Source organism: Eptesicus fuscus, chromosome 7 (genome assembly GCF_027574615.1).
Source record: "Eptesicus fuscus isolate TK198812 chromosome 7, DD_ASM_mEF_20220401, whole genome shotgun sequence".
Classification (NCBI taxonomy): domain Eukaryota; kingdom Metazoa; phylum Chordata; class Mammalia; order Chiroptera; family Vespertilionidae; genus Eptesicus; species Eptesicus fuscus.
Genome location: NC_072479.1, coordinates 86,880,555 through 86,896,216, shown reverse-complemented (window position 1 = coordinate 86,896,216; position 15,662 = coordinate 86,880,555). Strand labels below are relative to the sequence as shown.

General features: G+C 43.4%; 1 protein-coding gene across 4 annotated transcripts in view; it reads right to left on the bottom strand.

Moving 5' to 3' along the window:
- The window catches only part of LPCAT3 (lysophosphatidylcholine acyltransferase 3), a 38,418-nt gene that overhangs the window by 7,596 nt on the left and 15,160 nt on the right, over nucleotides 1-15,662 (bottom strand). The window contains exon 1 of one of the 4 annotated variants that reach the window (XM_054719328.1): nucleotides 14,700-14,718. The exons of the other annotated variants lie outside the window; for them this stretch is intronic. The gene's annotated coding sequence lies outside the window, so the exon portion shown is untranslated. Of the gene's footprint in view, nucleotides 1-14,699; nucleotides 14,719-15,662 lie in introns of those variants that run through there. 4 annotated transcript variants of the gene reach the window in all.

Here is a 15,662-nt window from a genome sequence, read left to right as displayed (position 1 = left end):
TTTGTAGATCACATAATGAGGGACAAGGTGTCATGCAATGGTTTATTTTCTAGCTAGCTAAGGTGAAGTGATATAAGATTACTAGCTCAAGGGAGAGGGAGACAGCTCTGACCCCTTCGTAGTCAGATGAATGAGCAAAGAAATAGGATCAAGTTTCATACATATCACATATCAAATTTGGCAGGAACAGAATACCACGTTATTAGCAAGTATTGCTAAGAACCAGAGCCAGGTACTAGAAAGTGTATATAGAATAAGATCAGACTGCCTTAAGTCTTTTGTAGAAAATGGGGTATAAATGAATAGAAACAATAGGGCATATCTTAATTATTTAGAGTACTCATAAATAAATCCTGGAGAGCTAAGAGTATACCCCTTTAAGCACTAAAACCCTTAACTACTTGGAATCACCAAAACCCTGAACCATTCGGAATGCTTAAAATTAAAAAATGCAACACATATCACTCTGCCCCCTTAAAGTGGATATAATTGAACACTTTCTTGGTGATCTGGTTCATAATTACTCTAAAGTCATGATCACTTTATAACCTGCTGAGGTGTAAAATGGTTGCTCTGATTCTGTTAGGGCCTACATTGTCCTGCATTCCGAGTTCTTGTATCCATTTCTTAGGGCTTTTCTGCCCCTTTCCTTCCTATTCAGGGATCAGTAGTCAGTCCTTGAGCTTTCAGTGTGCCTGCCAAGAATAGTTGTTTTCCCTGCTTTTAATATACTGCAGGCCTTAGAAATAGTATGTTTTAAAGGTGTAAAAAAGAAATATAAGAGCAAAGGTCTTGGGTGTTTTCCTTAAAGACTTAGTGCTCAGCCTGCTAACATTGGTTCTGGCTACTCAAGGCCCTTTGTTCAGGTGTATTTTGGAGGAGTGGAGGTTGTTGAGTTCCACACAGGCAGGTGAAGTATTATTGTACACTACTAAACATATGATAAGATGGTGCAATTGGCAGAATAATGAAAAGAATGCAGCATGCCATTAAGGTTACCAAGAACATTAAGATCATAACAGAGAACAGCAAAGCCTGGATTGAGGCCGCAGAGGGGAAGAAGGAACTGTGCTGGGAGAGTTGCTGTGACAACCAGAGCTGATTTTGAGTGTGTAAACACCAAACCTTGCTCTTGGCTGCTGCTCAGCTCAGCAGGCTTTGTAACCTGGCTGCCCAGTCACCCCTTTAGGGATGTGCTGAGTTTTTTTGGAGGGTGTTGTCCCACAAGGTGTTTCTGAGTCTTAATGCTTTCTTGTGGGAGCCGATTCTTAATACAGTAGCCACAGTCACCTGATAAATATTTAGAGAACAATGGAAGTACCTCCTCCTCACCCATCACAGAGTCTGCTTCAGTAGGTCTGAGTGATCTGGTGTGCAGCCAGGGTGAAGAAGCACTGTCTTACTAAAATCCTAATGCAAGGCAGCAGTACTTACTAGGTCCTGAGAATAAAAGTCTGAGCTTGATGACTGAGAGTTGCTATCTTTCCTTTAATACCACTGTGCAGGCAGAGGTTAGTTTTGTAAGTCTGGGAGGTTTTAAAGAACTTGTTTGGAAGTACTATAACTTTTTTTCTTTTTATTTAAAGAAAGGCCTTCAGAAACTCATTAGCAAATGTGGGATGATGACCTAACCTACTCCCAAACCCAGTGATCCCATACTAGAATGGGAGCATTTCAAGAGCAACACCTAGGGTGTTTACAGTGCTAGAGCAGACTGCTGGGACACACGGAATCTGGCTCTGTTGAGGGGTTCAGGTTGTCCTGCACACAGATTGTATCTAGCTGTGTTCTCCAGTCAGTCACTGGACATCCCCTCATGAGTGCTGTTGGAGTCAGGGACTAGGATCTGTCACAACCTAGTTAGTAGTGGAACTCCTTATTCTCTGCACAATTGTGAAATTATTAATTTTAGAGGTCCTGAGGTTTCATTTGAAGAAATAGAAATGAGCTGTTTTCATTAAAGTCTGGTAAATTTCTTTGCCTTTTCATCCTGTAGAGCTATTTCTAGGTTCTGTAGGAATAGGATATGAACCCATTTGATTAGTCAATGATTGATAAGACTCTGGTGAAAAGGAAGTAGAGCATGTTTTGGCAAGGAGAATACGGAATTAGGACTGCTAAATGCTGGCTTAACCAGATATTGGTACCAGTTTTATAGAAAAGAAAAACACTTCAAATACCATACAAAGAATTGATATAAACTAAGAAAAATTTAAAAATTATTAAGAAAAATTAAAAAATTTTGAATCAACATATTAAAAACAGATATTAATAGAAATATCATACTTCTATTTATTATTGTAATTATTTTTTAATGGTGCCCTGACCAAGAATTGAATATGTGACCTCCTGGTACATTGGACAACACTCAACCAACTGAGGCACACTGGCCAGAGCTAAATATCATACCTTTAATGAAAACAAATATATTTCCCCAAAACAATCATTGAATGCAGAGAATGGCATTGTTTTACACTTGTACAAATTTCTGGCCTTTCTCTAAATAGAAGATAGCTGGATTCTCAAATGTGCTTCTGTATTTAATCTGTTGTTTTGGTTAAACTATATGAAGAAAATCTTTATACAGATATATAGTTGGAAGGTGAATCAATAGCTTTTCCAGATAAATTTGGATATTCTTTGATATTATACCTAAACTTGACAGATTGTGGAATGTGCAGCAACCATATCAATGAACTATTCATATTCTGTTATGTTAAAATCTAGTGGTCTCTCATGTGCTTTGAATGGATCTTTTACCCAGGCATGGTTTTTGTAATATCATGCACTGGTCATCTGGAAAGCAATGGTTAACTGTATTAGGCAGATCTTCCAAATATTGACAATATGTCATTAAAATACAGTATAAAAAAATCACATCTTTTAATATCACCATTGATCTTCAACATAAAAATCTGTATGTATTGAGAAGTTGTCAAGCTTATGATAGCAGATACAAAAAAGTTTTCCAAAATTCTAAAAATTTTCAATTGAAAGCTTGAGTTTTATTATTCATGACAAATAGTGTCTGTTATTTTCCTTTAAGTGACAGGCTCACGTTTTCAAAAAAATATCTGCCAAATGCCCATGTCTAAATAATCCATGTCTAAGTTTGTCAGTTGTTTTTTTTCTCAAGTAAAAATGCTGTTCCATGAAAAAAATCTGTTAATTGAACATGCAACTCAAGCAACTGCACAAGTCCTCTGCCTCCGGACAGCCTTGTACTTCAGGATGCAGAAGTGCTTTAGGCACTTTTCTCATTTCTCCAGACTATTAAGAAGGGTTGAGATTTAATACAATTCCTAATACTTACTGCTTCATCCAGGACCTTCTTGCGTGAAACTGGCTTGTTATTTTTTTATTGTGAGTGCATGAAAGTGAGGAATACAGAGGGAAAGATAAAAGGGTTCTCGGGGCTCCCTAGGAGTTCATGGGCTCCCCTTTGAGAACTGCTGACATATGGACTGATGTTTTGCCTTAATCTGCCTTCTTATAATGCCAAGTCCAACAGTCTTTTCTTCTTCCCAGCTTCCTCAACTTCCCTGCTGTATTTTCTATTTTTAATCCTCACCTGAGGATATTTTTAAAAAATTTATTTTAGAGGGGAGGAAGAAAAAGAGGGAAATATTGATGTGTGAGGGAAACATCGATCAGTTGCCTCCTGTATGCGCCCTGACACCCAGAATCTTTTCATTTTCTTTGAAAGTTTCTCTTTCATTGGTTTTGAGAAACACAGTGTCTCCGTTGCTTTTCTTTCTTTTTAAAAAATATATTTTTATTTATTTCAGAGAGGAAGGGAAAGAGAGAGATAGAAACATCAATGATGAGAGAGAATCATTGATCAGCTGCCTACTGCACGCCCCTTCTCCTCCCTCCCCGACTGGGGATCAAGCCTGCAACCTGGGCACACACCCTGACCAGGAATCAAACTGTGACTTCCTGGTTCATAGGTCGATGCTCAACCACTGAGCCACACTGGCCAGGCTCCTTTTCTTTTTCTATTGAGATAATTCACATAACATAAAATCTACCATTTCAAAGTGTAGAATTCAGTGGTTTTTGGTATATTCACAAGGTTGCACAACCATCCCCACTATTTAATTCCAGAATGTTTTCATCTCTCCCAAAGTAACTCCATACCTGTTAGCAGCCACTCTCCATATTCTCCTAGCCCAGTGATGGGCAACCTTTTGAGCTTGGTGTGTCAAACTTCGCCAAAAAACTGAGCATAACTCGGGTAGTGTGTCACTTTGAGGAAAAAACATTATTTCGCAAATGTTTCATCCTCAGGAGCAGCAAATGTTTCATCCTCGGCATGCAGCCGCCTCAGCGGCCGCGTGTCATCAGAAATGGCTACGCGTGTCAGTGCTGACACGCGTGTCATAGGTTCGCCATCACTGTCCTAGCCCTTGGCAACTATCAATCTACTTTCTGTCTCTATGGATTTACCAATTATGGGTATTTCATGTACATGAAGTTGTACAATATATGGGCCTTTTATGTCTGGGTCTTTCAGTTAGCATATCGTTTTCAAGGTTAATTTTGTTATACAGTGATGGCGAACCTATGACACGCGTGTCAGCACTGACACACGTAGCCATTTCTGATGACATGCGGCCGCATGCTGAGGATGAAACATTTGCTGCTCCTGAGGATGAAACATTTGCGACTAGAGTCTTGGAGTTAGTTTTTTCCTCAAAGTGACACACTACCCGAGTTATGCTCAGTTTTTTGGCGAAGTTTGACACACCAAGCTCAAAAGGTTGCCCATCACTGTTATTGTATATATCAGTTCATTCTTTTTTAATGACTGAATAATATTACAAAGTGGACACACCACATCAATAGTTGATGGGACACTTGGGTGATTTCTACTTTTTGGGTATTATGAATAAGGCTGCTATGAACATTTGTGTACAAGTTTTTGTGTGAATATGTATCTTGAGTTCTCTTGGGTGTATACCACTCCTTAATTATTTTATCCTCTAACCCAGTACTTCTCGGTTAGTGGTATAGACAGTTTTTTCAATTTCCCATCTGTTGTGGACCAATCCTTATTTATTGATTTTAGAAAGAGATGAAGGGAAAGTGAGAAACATTAATTTTGTTGTTCCACACATTTATGCATTCATTGGTTGACTCTCCCATGTGCTCTGACTGGGGATCGAACACGCAACCCTGGTGTATCAGGCCCAATGCTCTACCAGGCCAGGGCGGACCAACATTTTGTGAAATACAAAGTCATGGGCTTGGATGACATGACACTGTCAAATTGCTGTGGAAGGTCCCTAAACATTTACTCTCACTTCCTGTGTTTACCTTCACTGGCAAATGGTGGCCAACTATAATCTGAACAGATTACACCAATCTACCTTTCTTTGTCTTTTTCAATTAAGGCTTTTCTTCTGGTTCCTAAATACGGCTGCCCTCCAGGATTTTGTCTTGACCTTTATTATTCTTACTATTAGAAAACTACATCTACTGTCATGTAACTTAATACGATCTTTATGCCAAAAACAAATACACATTTTTAATCCTACTTAAGTTTCAGTTCCACATTTCCTGGCTGGACATTTTTAGTTTGCTATCTCATACCATCTTGTACTCTATAAAACATGACTTATTCCCTTAAATCAGCCTTCTTGTACTCTATAAAACATGACTTATTCCCTTAAATCAGCCTTCTTTTCTTTTTTTGTTTATTAATGCTGTTAGCTTTCTTCAAGTCATACAACCACATTCAAAAGCTTGAAGTTGTTTTGCCTCTTCCCTTTCTTTGGTTCCCTATATCCAGTCATCAAATTCTGTAGATTCCTCCTTTGCAGTGTCTCACCACCCTTAATCCCTTTTTTCTGTGCTACATTTACAGTTAAGGCCATCAGGCACTCAAATATAAACTCTTGGAATGGCCTCCTACTTGATCTCTGCCTGTAGCCTCACTTTCCCAGTAATCCTACACCAGAGTACTCTTTTCAACTCCTGCTTAGAAACCACCAACTGACTACTCAACAGAGTACAAATTCCTAAGCCTAAGATTCGAGGTCTGTCTTCTAAAAACTACATTTCTAGTTAAAGTTTCCATTTCTCTGGCTAAAACTGATCTTGTTTTTGCCCAAACATGTCCTGTGTCTTTTGTCCCTAGACTTTAGCTCACATCAGTCCCTTTGAGTGGAATATCTTCTCAAACTACCACTCTACCAAATGAAATGCTACCCATTCTTAAAAACACAATTCAAACCCTCCCCCCCCCCCCCAAGGATCCCCCCCTCCCCGTGCACGAATTTCATGCTCTGGGCCTCTAGTATAAATATATAAAATAAGGGCACTGATTTGTCAGGAGCAAAATGCAATGTACTATTAAGGCACTGGCCCTGACCGGTTTGGCTCAGTGGATAGAGCAGTGATGGGCAACCTTTTGAGCTTGATGTGTCAAACTTTGCCAAAAAACTGAGCATAACTCGGGTAGTGTGTCACTTTGAGGAGAAAACATTATTTCGCAAATGTTTCATCCTTGGCATGTGGCCGCCTCAGCGGCCGCGTGTCATCAGAAATGGCTACACGTGTCACTGCTGACACGCGTGTCATAGGTTCACCATCACTGGGATAGAGCGTCAGCCTGCGGACTCAAGGGTTTCAGGTTCGATTCCGATCAAGGGCATGTACCTTGGTTGTGGGCACATCCCCAGTAGGGAGTGTGCAGGAGGCAACTGATCGATGCTTCTCTCTCATCGATGTTTCTGGCTCTCTATCCCTCTCCCTTCCTCTCTGTAAAAAATCAATAAAATATATTCAAATATATATATATATATATATATATATATATATATATATATATATAAAATTAAGGCACTGGATGGTTAAAAGAACATGAACTTTGGAGTTATGACAGATCTCAGTTTGAATACCCAGTTCTGCTACTTACTAGCTGTTAACCTCAGGTTTGTTGATTAGTTAACCTTTTTTGGGCCTTAATTTCATCAGTAAAATGAAAATCTAGCTCAGGATTCATGTATTAAGCCTGGTACATATTAGATACTTAATAAATGTGAGATTGCTTTACCTCTGCTTTAACAGTGAAACACTCAGCTATCTCATCCAGTCACACTGCTTTAAATACATACCATCTGTTTGCTGATGTCTTCCAAATGTTCATCTCTAGCCTGAACCTCTTCCCTGAGGTTGTATAGCCTTCTTGTATAGCCTACTTGACTCCATTAGGAATATATGCCTAATGAATATCTCAGCTTTAACAAAATGAACTGCTGACATACATCCCTCACTAAACCTATTCCTCCTTTAGCCTTCCCCATTTCAGCAAACAGCAACTTACCCTTCTGTTCACTCAGACTGAAACCTTGCAACCTTGCCATCATTCTTGACCTCCCTTCCTTTCAACCCAATCAGTAAGTGACTCCTGTTCTACCTTCAAAATAAACCCTGAATCTGACCACTTCTTCCCATGTGTCCAAGTCAACACCATGTCTGGCTTGTGTTATTATAGTCGCCTCCTGACTGATCTCCCTGCCTCTGCTCTTGCCTCTCCCTTCAGTCTATCTTTAACACAGTGTCAGAGGGATTTTATTATAGCATAAATCTGATCTGCTCATTCCTCTGCTCAAAACCCTCAGAAGGCCTTCACTCTCACTCAACAAAAGCCAAAGTCTGACCAGAACCTATAGATCTGCTCACCCCTTTCCCACTCCACCTTTCTCTGACTCATCTCTGCCTCCACAAAGCTCTCCTTGGAACATCAAGCAGGTCCAGCCTTGTGGCCTTCATATAATAGGTTCCTTGCCTGGAATGATCTTTCACAAAGAAGCTCAAGTCCTTCCTTACATTCCTTCTCACTTTAGATCCTAACTAAAAAGTCACGCTATCAGTGAGATTGCATATGTTCCCCTCACCCACCACCAACCACACTTCCTTTTTTTTTTTTTTTTTGCTGTAGTTTCCTCTTGGCACTTATTACTCTTTCAAATACGATATATTTTACTTATTTAGAATTATTTGAAAACAGGGATTTTTGTCAATTTTTTCCACTACCATACCTCAGTGCCTAGTACAGTTTCTGGTACAAAAAAAGGTCTTGAGACTATTTGCTGAATGGATGAAAGAATGAATAAACAAATACTCTGTATTCTAGGCCTGTGGTCAGCAAACTGCGGCTTGTGAGCCACATGCGGCCCTTGAGTGTGGTTCTTCCACAAAATACCACAGCCTGGGTGAGTCTATTTTGAAGAAGTGGCGTTAGAAGAAGTTTAAGTTAAAAAATTTGGCTCTCAAAAGAAATTTCAATCATTGTACTGTTGATATTTGGCTCTGTTGACTAATGAGTTTGCTGACCATTGTTCTAGGCAGTCAGTGAAATATTTATTAAGCATCTATTATGTGGCCACACTGCTTTAGGCAAAAAGGAGGATATGGTAGAAATTTTAAGAGGTGCTTTTTAACTCTTAAGGAACTTTCTAGGTAGAGAAGAAATATCAAAGAATGATGTTCTGTAAGTGCTAACTGTATGGAATAGCCAAGGTTGTAGTGGTTAGAGAAGAGAGAAATCAATAATGATCAGAACATTTAGGATGAAGAGAGAAGAAAGAAGGAAAGGGCATTCCAAGGGAGGGGAATAATGTAGTAAAGGACACAGGGACAGGAAAGAACATGGAATTGTCACCAAAAGACTATTTCCCCCCTAGTAGCAAAGATGAAAACAGGCAGAGCCTGAAATATCCTTCTATCCTATCTAATAAAAGAGTAATATGCAAACTGACCATCAATCCGCTACACACAAGCCACGCCCACCAGCCAATCAGGAGAGAGTATGCAAATTAACCCAACCAAGATGGCTGCAGCCACGGGTTTCCCCGGCAATGGAGGAAGCCAAGCTTTCTGTACACCCTGGCTGGCCCAGACCTCTACTCAAGGCTACAAAGTTTCAATTATTGAAGATAAATAAATCCCAACAAAAATGGTGGCAGCCACAGAGCTGGAGAGAGCAGGAGGCTTGAGTTGCCCTTGGTGATGGAGGAAGCCAAGCTTTCCGCACACCCTGGCAGGCCCAGGCCTCCACTCAAGGCTACAAAGTTTCAATTATAGAAGATAAATAAATCCCAGATACCAGGGCCTCTGCTTGGGTCACCGGGGGACATGGCCGACCTGCAAACCACCACAGGCCCCTTGCCCAGGCCGCCCCATGCCCAAAGGGAACCCCCACCCTGATCCACGACACCCTTCATGGCAAACCAGCCGGCCCCCACCCATGCACCAAGCCTCTATTCTATCTAATAAAAGAGTAATATGTGAATTGACCATCACTCCAACACACAAGATGGCTGCCCCCATGTGGACACAAGATGGCTGCCACAAGATGGCCAGCAGGGGAGGGCAGTTTGGGAGGGACCACGCCTGCAAGGGAGGCAGTTGGGGGCGATCAGGCCTGCAGGGGAGGGCAGTTAGGGGTGACCAGGCTGGCAGAGGAGGGAAATTGGGGGTGACCGGGCCTGCAGGGAAGGGCAGTTGGAGGGGACCCAGGCCTGCAGGGGAGAGAAGTTTGGGGGGACCAGGCCTGCAGGGGAGGGCAGTTAGGGGCAAACAGGCTGGCACGGGAGCAGTTAGGCATCAATCAGGCTGGCAGGGGAGTGGTTAGGGGGTGCTCAGGTTGGCAGGCAGAAGCGGTTAGGGGCAATCAGGAAGGCAGGCAGGCGAGCAGTTGGGAGCCAGCAGTCGTAGATTGTGAGAGGGATCCCAGATTGGAGAGGGTGCAGGCTGGTATGAGGCCCCCCCCCCCCCCCCCCCATGCACAAACTTCGTGCACCGGGCCTCTAGTATATAATAGAAAAAAATCAGTACGGTTGACTAGATGTGGGAGATGATGGAAAAGATGGTTAAGATGAACTAAAGGTGAATTAAAGATGGTTAAGCTGCTGCAATAATTTCCAAACTATTTTTGTTGGAATAGCCCCTAAAAGAATTCTGAAAAACCATATCTCCTCTCATATTAATATGCCATCAAACATTTGTAAGTATAAACAGCAGCAAATGATGTGTGCTTTTGGTAAGTATATTGAAGATTTGCTTTAAGTACATATAGAAAATGCCTGCCATGTAATCCAAATGGTAAACTAGTCAGCTTGATCAGATTTAGTTCTGTCAAAAGAGGTCTAACTTCATTTTTTAATTTATTTATTTATTTATTTTTTTAAATTTCTTTATTGATTAAGGTGTCACATATTTGTCCTCATCCCCCCATTCCCATCCCACCCCTCTCCCCACGCATGCCCCAATCCCCTGTTGAACTTAACCGTTGGATAGGCTTATATGCATGCATACAGGTCCTTTGGTTGAACTCTCCCCCTCCCCCCACCCTCCCCTTACCCTCCCCTATCCTCCCTCTGAGGCCCGATAGTCCGATCGATGCCTCCTTGCTTCTGGTTCTGTTCTTGTTCCTCAGTCTATGTTGTTCATCATTTCCTCTAGATGAACGAGATCAAATGTCACTAGATATATACTAATAAGAACTGAATGTGAGACGAGCAATAATATTTATGCTGACAGGCAAATGAATCAATCTGTAGCGAGCTTCCCCCTGGACCAACAGTTCTTTTGAGACCCAATTTCGATGTCCAGTAGTTCCTTATGTGTACATGTCAGCACTGACCCCTCAGCTCTGGATGGTGGACAAATGGTGGTAATGGAGGTCCGACTCCCTCTGGTTTGGTCTCGGCCGAACCCAGGGGCACGGCGTCACCTGGACTAAGGGGCACGTGGCCTCACCCATACCCAAGGGGCGCGTGGTCTCACCCGGGCCTGGGACCCAGCCTCACCCGGATGGATCCAGGGGCGCACGGCCTCACCCGGACCCAGGATCTGGCTTCACCCGTACCCAGGGACACTTGGCCTCTCCCAGACCCAGGGGCACGTGGCCTCACCCGGGCTTAGTTGCACAAGGCCTCACCTGGATCCAGGGACACATGGTCTCTCCCGGACCCAGGGACGCTTGGCCTCTCCCAGACCCAGGGCCACTTGGGCTCACCCGGGCCTAGGTGCACGAGGCCTCATCCGGATCCAGGGGCACATGGTCTCACCCGGACCGAGGGACGCTTGGCCTCTCCCAGACCCAGGGCCACTTGGGCTCACCCGGGCCTAGGTGCACGAGGCCTCACCCGGATCCTGGGACACATGGTCTCACCCGGACCCAGGGATGCTTGGCCTCTCCCAGACCCAGGGCCACTTGGGCTCACCCGGGCCTAGGTGCACGAGGCCTCACCCGGATCCAGGGACACATGGTCTCACCCGGACCCAGGGACGCTTGGCCTCTCCCAGACCTAGGGCCACTTGGGCTCACCCGGGCCTAGGTGCACGAGGCCTCACCCGGATCCAGGGACACATGGTCTCACCCGGACCCAGGGACGCTTGGCCTCTCCCCGACCCAGGGCCACTTGGGCTCACCCGTGCCTAGGTGCACGAGGCCTCACCCAGATCCAGGGACACATGGTCTCACCCAGACCCAGGAACGTTTGGCCACTCCCAGACCCAGGGCCACTTGGGCTCACCCGGGCCTAGGTGCACGAGGCCTCATCCGGATCCAGGGACACATGGTCTCACCCGGACCCAGGGACGCTTTGCCTCTCCCAGACCCAGGGCCACTTGGGCTCACCCGGGCCTAGGTGCATGAGGCCTCATCCGGATCCAGGGACGCATGGTCTCACCCGGACCCAGGGACGCTTGGCCTCTCCCAGACCCAGGGCCACTTGGGCTCACCCGGGCCTAGGTGCACGAGGCCTCACCCGGATCCAGGGACATATGGTCTCTCCCGGACCCAGGGACGCTTGGCCTCTCCCAGACCCAGGGCCACTTGTGCTCACCCGGGCCTAGGTGCACGAGGCCTCACCCGGATCCTGGGACACATGGTCTCACCCGGACCCAGGGACGCTTGGCCTCTCCCCAACCCAGGGCCAATTGGGCTCACCCGGGCCTAGGTGCACGAGGCCTCACCCGGATCCAGGGACACATGGTCTCACCCAGACCCAGGAACGTTTGGCCACTCTCAGACCCAGGGCCACTTGGGCTCACCCGGGCCTAGGTGCACGAGGCCTCACCCAGATCCAGGGACGCATGGTCTCACCCGGACCCAGGGACGCTTGGCCTCTCCCAGCCCCAGGGCCACTTGGGCTCACCCGGGCCTAGGTGCACGAGGCCTCACCCGGATCCTGGGACACATGGTCTCACCCGGACCCAGGGATGCTTGGCCTCTCCCAGACCCAGGGCCACTTGGGCTCACCCGGGCCTAGGTGCACGAGGCCTCACCCGGATCCAGGGACACATGGTCTCACCCGGTCTAACTTCATTTTTTAATTTAAATATATATGTTAATACTTCTTCCTTATGACAACCATCTTATTTTCTTGTATTAAAAATAGATTAGTATTGATTTTAGAGAGGAAGCGAGAGGGGGAGAGAGAGATAGAAACATCAATGATGAAAAAGAATCATTGATTGGCTGCCTCCTGCATGCCCCACACTGGGATCAAGCCTGCAACCTGGGCATGTGCTCAACCAATGAGCCATACCAGCTGGGCCTTATTTCTTTAAAACATTTTTTTAAAAAATTTATTTCAGAGAGAGGAAGGGAGGGTGAGAGGGATAGAAACTTCAATGGTGAGAGAGAATCACTGATTGGCTGCCTCCTGCATGCCCCACACTGGGGGCATGTACCCTGACCAGGAATTGAACCGTGATCTCCTGGTTCATGGGTGGATGCTCAGCCACTAAGCCACACAGTTTTATTCCTGAATTCCACTTTTAAGATGAATAAATAAGGCGAATTTGGGACAGAAAATCTCAATAGGAGGCTATGCCTGCCACTGCTCTTAGGAATTATTTGCTGATAAGATTAAAGCCACTCTATGGAATTTCTAGTTAAAGGAGATAGTCTTAATCCCACTTCTAGAAACCAGAAACACCAATCAAAAAGGATATATGCACCCCTATGTTCATAGCGGCACAATTTATAATAGCTAAGATTTGGAAACAGCCTAAGTGCCCATCAGCAGATGAGTGGATTAAAAAACTGTGGTACATCTGCACATTGGAATACTACGCTGCTATAAAAAAGAAGGAACCTTTACCGTATGCAACAGCATGGATGGAACTGGAGAGCATTATGCTAAGCGAAATAAGCCAGTAAGAGAAAGATAAATATCACATGATCTCACTCATATGTGTGACATAATGATCAACATAGACTGATGAATAAAAATAGATTCAGGGACAAGGAGCAGGGGAGGGGGGTTAGAGACCAACCAAAGAACTTGTATGCATGCATATTAACATAACCAATGGACACAGATACTGGGGCGGTAGGGGCTTGCCCTTGGGGGTGGGAGTAGACGGCTGGGGGGGGGGGCAATCGGGGAAAAAAGAGACATATGTAATATTTTAAACAATAAAACAATATTAGAAATACAAAGAGAGAGTCTTATCTGGAGGTTGTAATTTTTCTATACTATGGAATGTATTACCATAGGTAATGGGTATTTTGCTTTGGGCAATATTGGAAGGCCACATTCAGGATCTGTCTGCTCTTTTAATTAAACTTCAGTTAAATTTCCCCAAGAATCATAGACTAGAATATAAAATAGGGCTGCTTCTGAATATGGATTATTTGTAGTTTATTTTTATCAAATATTTTCACATAATTCTAACTTTATTTCTTCTTTGAAGATGTGCCACTCAATTTTTAAAAAATATATATTTTTGTTGATTTTAGAGAGGAAGGAAGAGGGAGAGTAACAGAAACATCAATGATGAGAGAGAATCATTGATTGGCTGCCTTCTACACACCCCACACTGGGGATGGAGCCCATAACCCGGGCATGCGCCCTGACTGGGAATCAAACCGTGACCTCCAGGTTCATAGGTCAATGCTCAAACACTTAGCCACACTAGTCGGGCTGCCACTCAATTTTTTTTCTATTCTTTCACCAAAGTGAAAAGGAAGACAAATAAAAATAGAAAGGAGGGTTGAGTCCTGGAGGGTTAAAAAGAGGGATTAAGTGATAAGTAACTGGTTAGGCACTTAAAGCAAAGAACTTACTGATTTGCTGTAGATTATGGACATTTAGGTGGGGATGAAGCTCACCTTTGGAATTTGTTCAGAACTGGTCCTTTGTTTCTGTTTACCAGATTAAGCCTCTTGATAGTAAGGGCAAGATGCTAATACACTTTCCACATTCTGACAATCCTCTCTAGTTAAGAGCTGAACCGTATGCTGAATGGTTACTGGATATACAGATTCTTAGAACTGAAGAAGCCTTAGAAATAACTGACTCCAAACCCTTCATTAGACAGCTAAGAAACTAAGGCCCAAAGGGGATAACTGGCATACCCAAGGTTAATAGATCACAGCTCAAATTAGAATCCACATTACTTGATCTCCATATTCTTGCCACATGCCTTAGCACTTGGCAGGTACCTATGAGTGAATCAGTAACAAATAGCTGTGTGCTTTTAAAAGTACAGCTGTATTATTCTTTGATTACTCAATAACCATCTATACTCCGGCACCTGTGTATAGACACATATACACCCATGTTTATTTGCTTATCTTTCTATCTAAAAGCATTTAGACTCCATTTTAACAACAAACTTCTTTCTCTCTGCCCTTCCCCTCTCTCTCAAATCAATAAATAAAATTTAAATACCCCCACAAAACAAAAGTAATTCTTTATTTGCTCCATTCCAGCCAAGTGATCTTAGTAAGCAAGGCCTTCTTGAGCTTAGTGCTAGTGACTGATACATACACCTACTGACTGACTGGTGAAACCTGCTACAAAAGCTGAAAAGTTATGACACAACAAAAGACTGACTTTGATGTCACCAATCCCCTTTATTGTCATGCCACAGGAACTAGACGCTCATAGGTTATCCCCAGTTTCTTAGCCCAGGAAAAGTTAGTCATCCATCAGTGGCAAGCCCACAGGAGTCTTTTAAATCTATGAGATGGCAAAAGGGATGTTAATGTTATTCTTATGTTTGAACACCTGGATTATAATATTTTTCTATATTACTAGAGTTTGTTTAAATGGTCACACAGTTATTTTACTTTAGATAATTTTTCCCCTAAAAATTCTACAATAACTTACAGATTTAAAGAATGTTAAAGCTAAAAGAGGCTAATGACTGGCATGCCTTCATTTTTGTGGAACAGGGACAACAGATGTCCAGGCTGATGTTGAGGTGCTTTAAGACACTGAAATGCCTTACTAGGCAGTTTTAGGCATAGAATGACCATGCTGCCTGTATTCAGTGCATTTTATCATATTTTAATTCTTTTTAAGGTAGTAAACCACATGGTGGCACCTTCTACCCAGATTATCTGATAGATGCAGGTCACCTCATTTTATTGTACTTCACAGGTGTGTTTTTACAAACTAATGACAAGACCTTCCACCAGAAAAAAATATTACAACTTGCTTTATTGCAGTGGTCTGGAACTGAACCTGCAATATTTCCCAGATATGTAGGGATATCCCTGGATTTGGATCAAGAGTAATCTAGTTTAGAAATTCAGTTCTAAAATGAAGGATAAAAATCATATCAATGGATGAAAAAACTTGACAAAATCCAATATTTATGATAAAAGCTCTCAGCAGAGTGGGAATAGA